General features: G+C 34.7%; 1 long non-coding RNA gene across 1 annotated transcript in view; it reads left to right on the top strand.

The window, feature by feature from the left end:
• Positions 1–12884, top strand: part of LOC120586779 (uncharacterized) — a 397178-nt gene that overhangs the window by 247990 nt on the left and 136304 nt on the right. Inside the window, exon 2 of the long non-coding RNA XR_005648799.1 lies at positions 4000–4165. This is a non-coding gene — a long non-coding RNA (uncharacterized LOC120586779). The remainder of the gene's footprint in view (positions 1–3999; positions 4166–12884) is intronic.

Here is a 12884-nt window from a genome sequence, read left to right as displayed (position 1 = left end):
GCACATACGTATCCTTTTTATTGTATATAATCCATTTTGGGAAAATGTACAGTTACTCTATTTTAGCCTTTTAGTCCATTTTTTCCTGCTTTCCTTTGCGATCTATCTGTGATGATGTGACCTAGTGCAGACTGCTTTCAGAAGTTTGATCACCAGTATTATTCAGGTGTTACAAACAAGCCAAGAATGATGTGTTCTGTGCTGTTAGGCATCCAGTATTAGGATAAACAGCTCTGTGCTCTAAAGGAGAAAGAAACATTTCAATGCAACATAAATGGAAGGATCCTAACCTTGCCCAATTCCATAGATAAGCAGGGTTGCTCTCTAGCTCTGACAAGAAGACAAATTTTGAAATGGAATTAAGAAGCTGACACACACATGTGAGTCATACTCACCCATGCTTCAGCGATTTCACCATAATGGAGTTCTTGTTTCTTATATTGCCTATTCACACACACCCGGGACTCTGTTACAAACAGTTTGTGTCAGAAAGGATGAAACAGATATATAGGACTGAACTCAGTGGCTCCCCTTTCTTCTAAAAAATGAAGATGTAGATTAGTTTTTTATATATAATTCATCTTCTGTCACTACTGAAACAGGAAGAGTAGTTCCATTTCTCTGACAATTTATTTCTGTGGTATTATATCCAAAGAATCCAAGCGTCCCATAATATTACCAATTTTCAGAAAGATTCTGATGACATTATTATTTGAATAAATAATTGGATTATTCAGCACTAACCAAAGTGTTCTGATAGGAAAAAATAAAGTGTCTACTGATGCGAAATCTTGCCTAGTATACATCAGCATGGTAAAAGTTTTGAGAAATTTATTATTAAAGAAATTGGTTGAATGTTATATAATCCAGAATTTTACATACATTTTATTGAACGTGGAGCTCTATTCCATAAAATATCAATTTCAAGTTTATATTACTTGATGTTCTACAGAACACAATTTGGGAAACTCTGAGTTCTATTTTTTTCTTTTCTTGAACCAAACACCAGCCCCTATGGGAGAGAATCAAATCACAAAAGAAATGAAAATGGATGCACATGTCCATCCCGTTTCCTCAAGTGGGAGTAGCTTTCAGATCCACTTGGTCTTAAATAGTTCTAGAAAAAAAAAACTGTAGAAGACCAAGATTACAGGAGATACAAGGTTCCATGCAAAGAGAGCTAGTGGGGATTATGGTAATATAGAGAGAGGCAAGATAATGATGTAAAATCCTGAGAAATAGTGCCGTAGAGCAACAGTGTTGCCTACTGGCTCAGGGTAGGAGCCCTCTATATCAAAAGTTAGAGACATGTCTCTGACACCTTCTTGCTGTGTGACCTCTGCCAATATAGTTAATTCCTTCGGGCCTCAATTTCCTTATCTAAAAAATGGGGCTGACCTAATAATTCAAAGGTTTGTTGTGAGAATTAAATTTTGAGAATAATATCTGGTACGTAACAAGCACTCAGTAAATATTAACTATTATTAGAGAAAAGAAAGAAATAAAGCCAATGAAGCCAATGTTTCATTTTGGGTAGATATTGATATCTACATCTGTTGTCTTAAACTTATTGACAGTGATTGCTGGAAAAGAATTAAAGATCAGTTAGTTAATCCCCATTATTTTATCTATACCTAGACTAAAAGCTAGAAGTGACTGGGCTGGAAGCATTTTGGTCTCATATACTTAGTCTCCCACTCATGGGACTGTAGGAATTTAAATGATGCAGGAGAAATTCTCATTCATAAATTAATATGTTCCTTTTTGAGTATATATTGACTTTTTCCTTTAATTCTCCAACATCTTGAATATTCTTACATATGGTTTTGAAGTCAGACCTTTCAATTTTATTCCTGAGTTTATTGGTAATGCTTTTAGCATTTTGCCCTTTAACTTGAACTGGATGTCAATATAAATAGAATATTTCTCATTTTTGTAAGGAAGACTGTACTCTCTTTGGCAGAGTTTTCACTGGGAATGGATCATTTGGATCTGTTGTCTGTCTTCCATAACTCTCACCTCTTCTCTAATTCATATTTTTTTAGTTTTCCCCATCAAATGCTAGGATGCTGCCCCTGTTTGTCTTCTATTCCAGTGATGCAATTTTCTGCAGTAACAAGTCTACTGCTCTATCCAAAGCCTCACTTCAAATTCAGTTCTCAGATTTTTCTTTTTCTCATACATATATCTGACAAGTTATTTTTAACTGTCTGCCTTGGCTTTATAAGTACATGAATCTTTTTAACATTCTCAGAATAAAATTAAAAGTCCTCAAAGTTGTCTCCATTTTTGTTCTATAACTCTTTTGTTAAAATTTTGCTATTCTCAGGTTTATTGCTTTGTGACAGAGAAAATGGCCTTCACACTTTCTAGTTTTTGGAATTTATTGAGATTTTTCTGTGGTCTAATGTATAATTGATTTATGTTCATTTTCTAAAAAAATTTCAAAAATTTTTATTGTATTTGTAGAAAGTGCTATTTAACCATTGAATGAGTATTATTTATTCTCTTATTATAAAATTCTCTATATTTCATTTAAAAATTTTTCAAAGATTGAGATTTATGTTAAAAGCTATCACAGTTATTATAAATGTGGCCATTTCTTCCATATTTCTATTTCTTCTTACATATTGTTTTCAAACTGTCATAAAATCACTTTGAATTCTATCTTGTATCAAAGTAAATAACTACTTTTGTTTCACATAACGTATTTATGCAAAGTTTCTTTTTTTGATATTAATATTGAAATCACTTTATCTTAATTTTTTCTAATTCTTTAAATTTAAACTTGAGGGTCAGATGTGTTCTTTTTAAGCAATGCATAGTGGAATTCATCCAATGAAGTAGGGTCACAGAATTGAGGAACCTTCTGTCACTGATAGGTGGTTCATTTTTACCTATAAACCCACAAGCTCTCATGGACATCCACTCTACCTGATTTTCTTTTGCAATCTAGACCTACTGTGTATCATTTCTTAGTAAGATATATAGTATTCTAATTAGTTAATTAGTGAGGAAATGTTTCCTTTCTATTAAATCTTAAGATAATAGACGATTTAAAGTTGGTCTACCTAAAAAGTAGCTTGTAAGGAAGGTTTTGGTATAAATATAATAAATTAATATATCAAATTTCTTATTAAATGTGCTAGAGACTGTTCGATATTCAGAAAAAGTACAAAGCACTTCTTCAAATTTTTTCTGTGTGTCCTTGGGCAAATCCTGTGAATTATCTGAGACTTGGTTAACTCCATTTATAAACTGAGCCATTGGTCTATCTTAACTATAAAGTTCTCCTTCCCACTCAGAGGTTTTAAAACTTTATAACTCTAAACATAAGACAGATCCAAATACTCAATTAAGACACATGCATTTGGGAGAAGATGCACAAACTCTCTGAAACATAGGTTAGCATATAGTTATGGCTTATGAACAAAAGAGGTGCTAAATGATTTGAATATGTGATGGTATGCTGTTGAACTTTTTTTCCCTGTGCACTTGATTTTAAATACATGTAAAAGTCTGAGTTCAATAACTAGAGACATTTTTTTTCTTTCACAGAAAATATGTATTTCCAAGCTCTCGTTAGTGGCTCATGCATTTATCCATTTAGTCATTCAACCTTAAAAGTGATCACCGACTCTAAGTAAAACTGCAAGCTTAGCTCTGTGCAGTGATACGAAAAAGGAATGAGAATCAGTCCCTGGAGACATCTGCTTAATAACTGTCACTGTAATTTGATTATTCTGAGAGCAAAGAAAAGAACTTTGATTTTGGACCCAAAATAACATGCAGCGATAACCCACTGGTGTTTTATTAAACACTAGTTCTATCAGGCATTATAGATGTTATATCAAAAATATGTTATATATGTGTTAATAATGTTTCTTTTAATCTCCAAGATATGTATGTGTATATATATATTTATATATATTTATATTTATAGCAATCACCATAGTTATCAAAAAAATTCTTTGATTTTTGTGTTTGTTCATTTGACAGAACTCCTTGATAGACTCACGTTCCGTGGGAAATCTTTGGGATGTGCTTGGTTGGCACATAAGTGAAGATGTGCTGAGCAACCCGCAAAATACCCTGGCTAAATGCTGCAGAACCTTTTTGTTATGTAAACAAACACACAAAGAAGATCAAGAAACAACTTTTTAAGGTAAGTAGAAATGACTTTTGAATTATTTATTCTTTCAATGATTTGTACCATAGTTTCCTCCTGATATGACTATTTAATGAGAACATAGAATCAGACACATAGGATACCTATGCAAGGTTTCTTCTCTGAGTGAATCACCAATAATTTTGTAGGAAAGCAAGTTAAAATCACATTTGTCTTGCTGTATCTGCAAAGCAAGCTAGAGATAAACCCAGAAAATATCTACTGTATCACACATTTCATACCAGTTCTCAAAATAACTCTGAATAAAGTCATAGAAAGAACCTGAACTGCGAAGACAGAAGTTTTTGAAAAATCTTTGGATGCTGAGGAAAAGCTTTCTTGGCTTTGGTCTTTTTAAATTTTTATCTATGATGTCAATTCTTTTATGTGCTGTTGGCCCACATACTACATACAGCTCAACTTTGCAGCTGCAAAGTAAATGAGGGGCCAGGAGAGGGAGCAGAAGTTAAGATCTTGCAGCCAGAACCACCCTAAAATTGATGATATGATGATTAATGCTGATGACATATGGAGAAATAAACAAGGCCAGACAGAGAACACTGCCAGTGGGTACCCAAGGATAAAGAGCAAGGACTTCCAGAATAAATTATAGAACAATAATTGAGAAAATCCATATGTGCAATTTATTAAAATGGGGAAACTATAGTAAGAGACAAACTATTTTTCATATATAAAAGGAATTTGTGAGTACATGTGTCCGTAGCAGACAAGGATGCTTCAGCGTGTCACAACTATGAGAAAAGAATGAGGCTCAATAATTTCGTGTGTGGATTATACATGGGATTTACAAAATAAGTTACAGTTTTCAATTAAATAGCTATCCTATGGTAAAATACTTCCTGATGCTTTTGTTCGTATATTTAAAAAATTTTTTTTTTTCCACAGAAAGCAAAGGATAGACATAAATAGCATTACCACTGAATGTCAGGTATTTTAAGCTTTCTCCATATTTTTCAGTCCTACAAAGAGTAAGGCATGAAGGGTAGTGCTCCACAGGATGGTGACTGTGCCATTCTGCACAAAAGCATTGAAAATTCTCCCAAGCCTGGGCTTGAAATACTCTCTTATGGAAAATACCAAGAGAAAAAGAAAGCCCTAGGGACAAATAAAGGATGAGTCAAATGATGACATTTAAAAATTTTTGATATTATTTCCCCTTCTAAGGTTACATACTCTCATGTTTTACTGTCCATTAGAAATAAGCTTTGATCTTTAAATAAGTGAGTCAGAATGTCTAGGCGTGCCACTTTCTTACAATTAAACTGAAAATATGTTGATTTAAAATGTTGATATAAAGTTATGCATTTTATATTACATTATTTAATTGTGGTTATAGCCTTAGTATCACACAGACCTTTCTTCAGAAAAGAATTCTAAAAATTCTTTTGTAAAAGTTAAAACTTTCAACCTGTTTTATCCCTGCTCAAACCTATCTAAACACTAAAACCCTTAACCTTGGTACATATAAGTCGATCAATAATTTGGAGTTTTTTACTCTTGGCCCTCTCCCTATCTCAGGGAATGGAATGCAAACAAACAAACAACTTCGCTGAGAAAAGTATTCAGTTATTACTAGAATGTCAACTTTTACATGATCTTTTGGAATTGTGCTTGGGATGTCATGCTTTTATGCATCTTCAGTTAGTTAGTGATATTAGAAGAAAACACTGTAAGAGTCAGGTGTTCAGGATTCTTAACTACTGCTTTCCACCTTTCCCCACACCTCCCCTCACTGACCATGGTCATTGCTGCTCTGTTAAGTAATACCACCCACACTAAGAAAACCCACTAGTCTTGACTACAAGGTTACATTTCAAAAACTTGAAAATTGCAGTAGAGAAAAAAGAGGCATGTATTTTTGCCTATTCTCTCTCTTACTAGGTTTATGACACTCAAATCTAAGTTTTCTCATTTGCAAATGAGGAATAACCTTTTTTTTCTGTAAAGGGCTTTTTGAAAGTTAGGGAGGTAGAACATTCAAACATACCTTAGAGATGGGCACAGGGTGACTGTTCAGTAGCTGCTGTTGGACTCAATGTCCAGAGAAATATTTAGTGTCACTGCCCAACATGGTTATTCTTTAAAATAGCTTTGTTTCATTATAAAAGTGGTAAAATCATGACATGAGGAAATTGGTAAAGTGGAAAATAATACAAAAACAGCTCCCAGTTGTGCATTTCATAACACATGATAACTTTGGGGTAGTCAAATCTTTTTTCTTTATCACATGATGTTTTATCTTGGTAGTCATTCTGTATACACAATTTGGCATACTTCTTTTTCATACTATTTTACATATTGTTTCATAATCATGAAGTTTTAATACCCACAGAAAACTTCGTATCAGAAAATGTATTTAATTTTTTGAAAAATTCTTATTTTTGAGATTTCAAAAACATTTAAAATAATGCACTTACAACAATTATCCTTATATACCTAGTAAAAATGTGTTTTATACTATGAATAGATGTTATTATATCACATTCTTGAGACAGCACTTTTATTTTTTAGTTTATCTTGTCAGCATGAAGCAATTATTAAATTATTATCGGTTAAAATGTATTATGTTTGAAACATCTTTCAGCTAGAATAAATACAGTATATAAAAAAGATAGCATAAAGGCCTGGGTACACTAACAAATGTCTGGTATGTGGAAATGATGGATTTTTCCTGGAAGTAAATTACTCATCCTCCCGGATCTCGAAAATATTCATTAATCAAGCAAAAATAGTTGCTGAAAATACATTAAATTGTTCAGCAAAATTTTTTCCTTGATAAAAGATTTTGAGAAATTGTTGATCAAAGAAATATCTATTTCTCTTTCCATTCTTGTTAAACACTATCTGTTGAAGAAATTTATCGAAGGTCCAGAGCTATGCTGGGGGATTCATGGGTGGACATCGGGAGTTCCATGTACTGTTTAAAATTATGTGCCAGGTCTAGGGTTTTTGTACCTATGTGAATTGGTCTTGGGAGAGAGATGTTCCTTTTGTCATTGAATCTAGTGCTGAACTTGGTGATATCTCAGTTTCTTTTCAACTATAAAAGGACATCATGGTCTTTGATGGTCTGCTGGCTCACTCTTGTGTTTGGAAATGCATGCTCCCGTGTTGAGACTGGCCCTCCCCTTCCACTTGCCACTAAGTCTGCAGGACTAGAATAGACTAGCTTGCAGGAAACTAATCTGAGTATTTTGAAATGACAGGTGGTAGTTTCTCTGTGGTATTATGAAGAAACGAACTAGAGAGATTTGAAATGAATTGCCGAAAAACAAACAGACAGACAAACCCCAAACCAACTCCTCCCTCAAAGGCAGAAAGCCCAGGCCACACATTATTCATTATTTTCCATTCCCCTTTTCTCAGGCCGAAAATGGGGCCCTGTGTGAGAGGGCTCACAGCTTCTGAAAGGGAAAGGAATGTGCCTAGTTATTCCAACATTTTATTTTTTTCTTTATACCTAGCAAATAGCCTTAAAATGTTCTACCACCCAGAATAATGAGCCCAAACCAATAACTTGTAGATACTCCACATTTCTTTTTCTCTTTTTAACAATAATATCTGTGCATGTACTTAATATAAATATATTTTTTGCCTTTTCCATTTCATAATATTAGGAATATTGAAAATGGCTAAGATGGTCACAGGAGGATGTTTTCTAAAAGTCAGAGAAGCTGTGCTGTATTTTGCAGTATATGATCAGATCAAGGGATCATCTGTTTTTATTTTGGTGCCGAAAATTTCCAAAACGGTGTAAAAGAAAACTACACACGTACATGCCAAAGTCATGCCAGGCACTTAGCTAAGAGGATTGTTTGCATTATTTTATTTAATCCCTACGGCAAAATGAAGAAGTTGCCATTTTCAGCCTTATTTTCTTTATGGAGAAGCAGGCCTGGAGATTTTAGATAACTTGCCAGAAACCTCAAAATTACTAGTACGTGGCAAAATAGAGTTACATCCAGATTTTTCCGATTCTATCATCTTTACTCTTTTCAAAACTTACCTTTTAATTTAGAGAGGCTAGAGATTCTTTTAAGATTACGTATCAGAAAATGCATATGGTGTATGCTTCATGGGAATAAAGCTGTCAGAAACTAGGGTGGTTCTCCTGGGCTCAGTCTAGGCTGGATAGATACTGTTAAACGTAAGTCACCTTGATCAATCTAACTTGGGGGTGTGGAGAACAGAAGCAATTGCCTTGAAGGGCTACAAAATAATGCTTCCACTACTTGATTGGGGACCTTTGAATTGACTTATGCAAATGATTACTCTGAGAGAATCACACCATCAGTGTTTGAGTCATGTTTATTCTCTTGGTAAAATGGTTCTACTTAGATACGAGGTTTGTTATTTAAATTTGGATCTAGCAGAGCTTTCACTTATCTAAAATATCCCTCCAAAGTGATAACTCATTCACTTTTAATGATTCTCCTATAAATTTGTTTATGGGTGATTTCAGCTCTGGGATGTCAACTGGGACATGGAGATTTAATGAATACTGATATGCCAAATTCTCCATTACAGCAGGCAAATGAGGTACTTTGTCCAAGAATGTTCACTAAGTGTGCTCAGTATAATGAGCTCTGCATTGTAACAAAGTGAGTCTGTGTCTCCTGTTTAGTTTAGAAAAGACTTATATCAGAGTTGATGGCTGACCACAGCAGCTTTTATAGTGGTGCTGTTGGTGCTATAATATGACAAGCTTTCAGAACAGCCTGACACCAGACTCACTAAGGGCTCTTGTTCTTATTCTGTGGAATGTTGGTGAAATAAGAGAGATACACATCTTATTCTCTTCTTTCCTGCCTTCTCCTTCCCTTCATGCCCTTTCTATCTCTTTCTGTTTCTCTCTGTCTTTTCCCCTTCCCACGTTCTCCCCTCCCTTTCTCTCTTTCTCTTTCTCCCTATAACCCTCTACCTTTCTTTTTTCTTTTAATAAATATATTTATGTTGGGGATGGATATTTCAGGGCTGGCACTCTTTTTCTCTGTAGGGACCGACAGCAAATATTTCAGGCATTGTGTGCCATGTGGTCTCTGTTACAAATACTCAACTGTGTTGTAGCATAAAAGTAGCCATAAACATTACTTGAATGAATGATCATGGCTGTGTTTCAAAAAACCTTTATTTATGAACAAAGAAATTTGTATTTCATATAACTTTCACACATCAAAAAATATTCTTTTGGGGAACACACAATACAATATGCATATGACGTATTCTTGAATTGTACGCTTGACAGCTATATGATTTTATTAACCGTCACCCCAATAATTTTAATAAAAATATTTTATTTTTGACTTTTTTCAACAATTTAAAAATGTAAATTTTCTTAGCTTACAGGCCTTACAAAAACAGGCACCAGCATTAAGTCTTTGTCAAAGGCCTGTTCAGTTCTAATGTCTGCCTGGCTCTGTATGCTTGTAAATTTGACATACATTTTTTTTCTTCAAAATCATTGCCTTTGCCCAAAGATCTCTTTCCCAATTTTTATTTCATGCTTAAAATTCCCAAAATAAGCTTTCATTTACTCAGTATCCAAATTTTTTCAATGTTTACGACTAAACTCAAATGAATCTTCTTTTCTGAAATTTCTTACCCTCTGTATTAATTTGCTGGGGCTGCCATAACAGAATACCACAGACTGGGTTGCTTAACCAACAGAAACTTATTTCTCACAGTTCTGGACACTAGAAGTCCAAGATCAGGGTGTCAGCAGAGTTGGTTTCTCCTGAGGCATCTATCCTTGGCTTACAGATAGATAGCCACCTCCTGACCGTGTCCTCGCATGGCCTTTTTCCTGGGGTCTCATACTCTTCCTGTAAGGAGACTTGGTCCTACAGGTTGAGGGCCCCACCTTATGACCTCATTTAACCTTAATTACCTCCTTAAAGGCCATATCTCCAAATACGGTCCCATTGGGGATTAAAACTTCAACTTGTAAATTTGGGGGGTACCCAAGTCCATAGTATCCTTAGTCAGATGTGCAAAACAGAGGGACAAAGAACTCAGTAGTCGAGATAAATAATATTTTAGTGCAATATTTTAAAAAGTTAAAATGGATACAAAAAAAAAAGAATGATGAACAATCAAAATTTTAAATAAAGATATATATATATATATATATATATATATTTTTTTTTTTTTTTTAAATTTATTTATTTTACCTCAGGCTTCAGTATGGCTCATCATGACACTGGCTTGTTTCTTGCTACTTTAGCCCGTTCTTCTTTTTGGTCCCTTTTTATTTATAATCTATAGCTTACCTTCATCGACTGGAAACTTTTTGAAGACAGGTATTACATTCTATGACCATATTTATTTTCCTAATTTCTAGTATACCACCTGGCACATAGTAGGTGCACAGTAACTATTTGCTTGTTCAGATGCAGCCACTATATGCTTTTAAAATCTGTGTCCTCTGATGGAGCATCATGGGATTAATGAAACATTTAAATATTTGAAGCTTTAAAAAAAATTATAAATGTGTAAACAAATGAGCTGCAATGAACTTTCACATCATATTTTATGATGAGAAAGTTTTGAGAAAGGCAGATGTATCTGGGAAGCTTGAAGGAAATGGAAGGGGAAGCAGACAGTGTGACAAACGATGGGATGGGGCCTGAAGTGAGGTAGGAGGAAGAGCATAGTATTTTTGAGAAATCTACGCAGCAAGTTGTACATGAGGCTTGTCATATGGGACACCTCCTTAAGCCTCACACCTTTAGTTTAAATATATAGGTGAGAAAACAAAGGAACAGAGAAATTAAGTAATTTATAGCCTGTGACCAATGAGAGGATTAAAGAGGATTTGAATCATTCTGAATCCCATAAGAGCTACTTCCATAAAATTATATTTGGGTACACATTAAGGAATAGACATTATTCTTCTCTTAAGGGATTTACATTTACATAAAAGAATAACAAAGAGCAGTGCAAATCATTAATGGCTTCAGGGTTCTAAAACAAAACGGTCTCTAAAATCAGCCACCCTGCTCTTTCAGATTTCTTCTATCAGATAGTTGGCAGCTTGGAATAAGTACTGTTGTTCTCAACCATATGTTTAGTGTGGTGCTATGAAATGCGATAAATGAATGCTTGATGATGTCACTGCGGTCGCACACAGTTGGAGAAAACGGGTCTGTCTGTTCAGGAGAGAGATTTCCCGGATCAGCAGTACGCCCACACTTTAGATGTACTCAGCCAGAAGGTCTCATGAAGGACATGCCAACGACGCTTACAGTTCCTTATAGAATTTATGGCTTCTTTCTCCAAAAACGTGGCAATATTATTGTGATTTCATCCTTGGCATCCATTTGCTCGCGATCCTGTTCTTGTTCTTTTGTTGCCCTGGACTTACCTTTTAGGAACATTTTCTTACTTCCAACCTCTCCAGCATCTTAACACCGCCATTATTCAGGAATCTAAATCTTATTGCTCTTTGTTTCCTGTCCTACAGCAGGAATCTTCCCTGTGCTGACAGAGAAGTGTTAACATGTATTAGCATGTGTGAACATGCCCCATGCTTGCTTCACAGATACATTTTTAGAACTACTGATTACCCTTCCCTTTGTGAGTGAGGTTGATCAGGCAGGGAGGGGTCTAGGAGATCTGAAGGTACCTGCTGTTGTGGCTTTGAGTATTGTATGATGCCCGATAATCATCACCCCATCACTGGGGTTGTGTGTTTTAATGTTTGTCATGTTCACTAGTAATTTTTAACCCAGTGAGACTAGGAGACTTGCCCAGGTGACCTGTAGTAGCAGCAGCAGAACTTTAAAAACTGAGGGAAAATCATACCCACGATATGTGTAAATAGTGAGAAAGAGGCAGCTGAACAAAAGAGATAAACTTTTGAATCCCAACCTTCCTTCTGCCTATAAGGATAGAGGAAGCATGAATGTGGAGGCAAATGACTCTGGTCTTAGAGCCAGGAGATTGGGGACAAATCCCAGCAAGGCCACTTATTATCTTTGAGACTGTTAGCAAGTTACTTTGTGTTTCTTCATCAGTATGTGGGAGATACTAACATTCTCATTTTACAGTTGTTGAAGATATTAAAGGAGAGGCTAATGAATCTTAAGCTGCAGGGCCTTTCACTTGTTTAGGCCTTGTAAGTCATTTCTTTACTTAACATCGTATATATGTATTTTTTTAAATGTATGAATTTCAGACCCAACAAAATCTGAATCCAAGCTTACTTTCAATATTTATAACCTTAAAACACATTTAACATCAAATACTAGAAGAATACAAGATCTTAGAGCTAGAAATGACATACTTACTTTTTTAACCAACATAACATAACAGCACATAAGGCTTGAAGGAAGGAAGATATTTGTTTAGAAATCTAAGATCTTAACAGAAATTGTATCCATTTTATTCTAATTATATTATAATCTATGTGTATGTATATATAAAACATCTTGTATATAGTTGTTGCTATAGCCTGTTTACATTTCAGCTTTCATTGTGATCTCCCTAAGTGGAATAGCTAGAAATAGATCTAGAACACAAGAGAATAAGCTGGCTCTATATAGGAGTAGAGGCACTTCTTTCATTTTAATAATAAATAGGAAATACATCTAACGTTTTCTAAGCACTTACCATGCAATAGGGATTGTTCTAAGCACTTGAACAATGTTAACTCAATCCCTGGAAGTACTTTGATGGGTAGATTCTATCACGGTTT

Source organism: Pteropus medius, unplaced genomic scaffold (assembly GCF_902729225.1).
Source record: "Pteropus medius unplaced genomic scaffold, Ma_sr-lr_union100, whole genome shotgun sequence".
Taxonomy (NCBI): domain Eukaryota; kingdom Metazoa; phylum Chordata; class Mammalia; order Chiroptera; family Pteropodidae; genus Pteropus; species Pteropus medius.
Note: the sequence above shows the minus strand (reverse complement) of the source record. Positions and strands in the feature narration are given on the sequence as shown.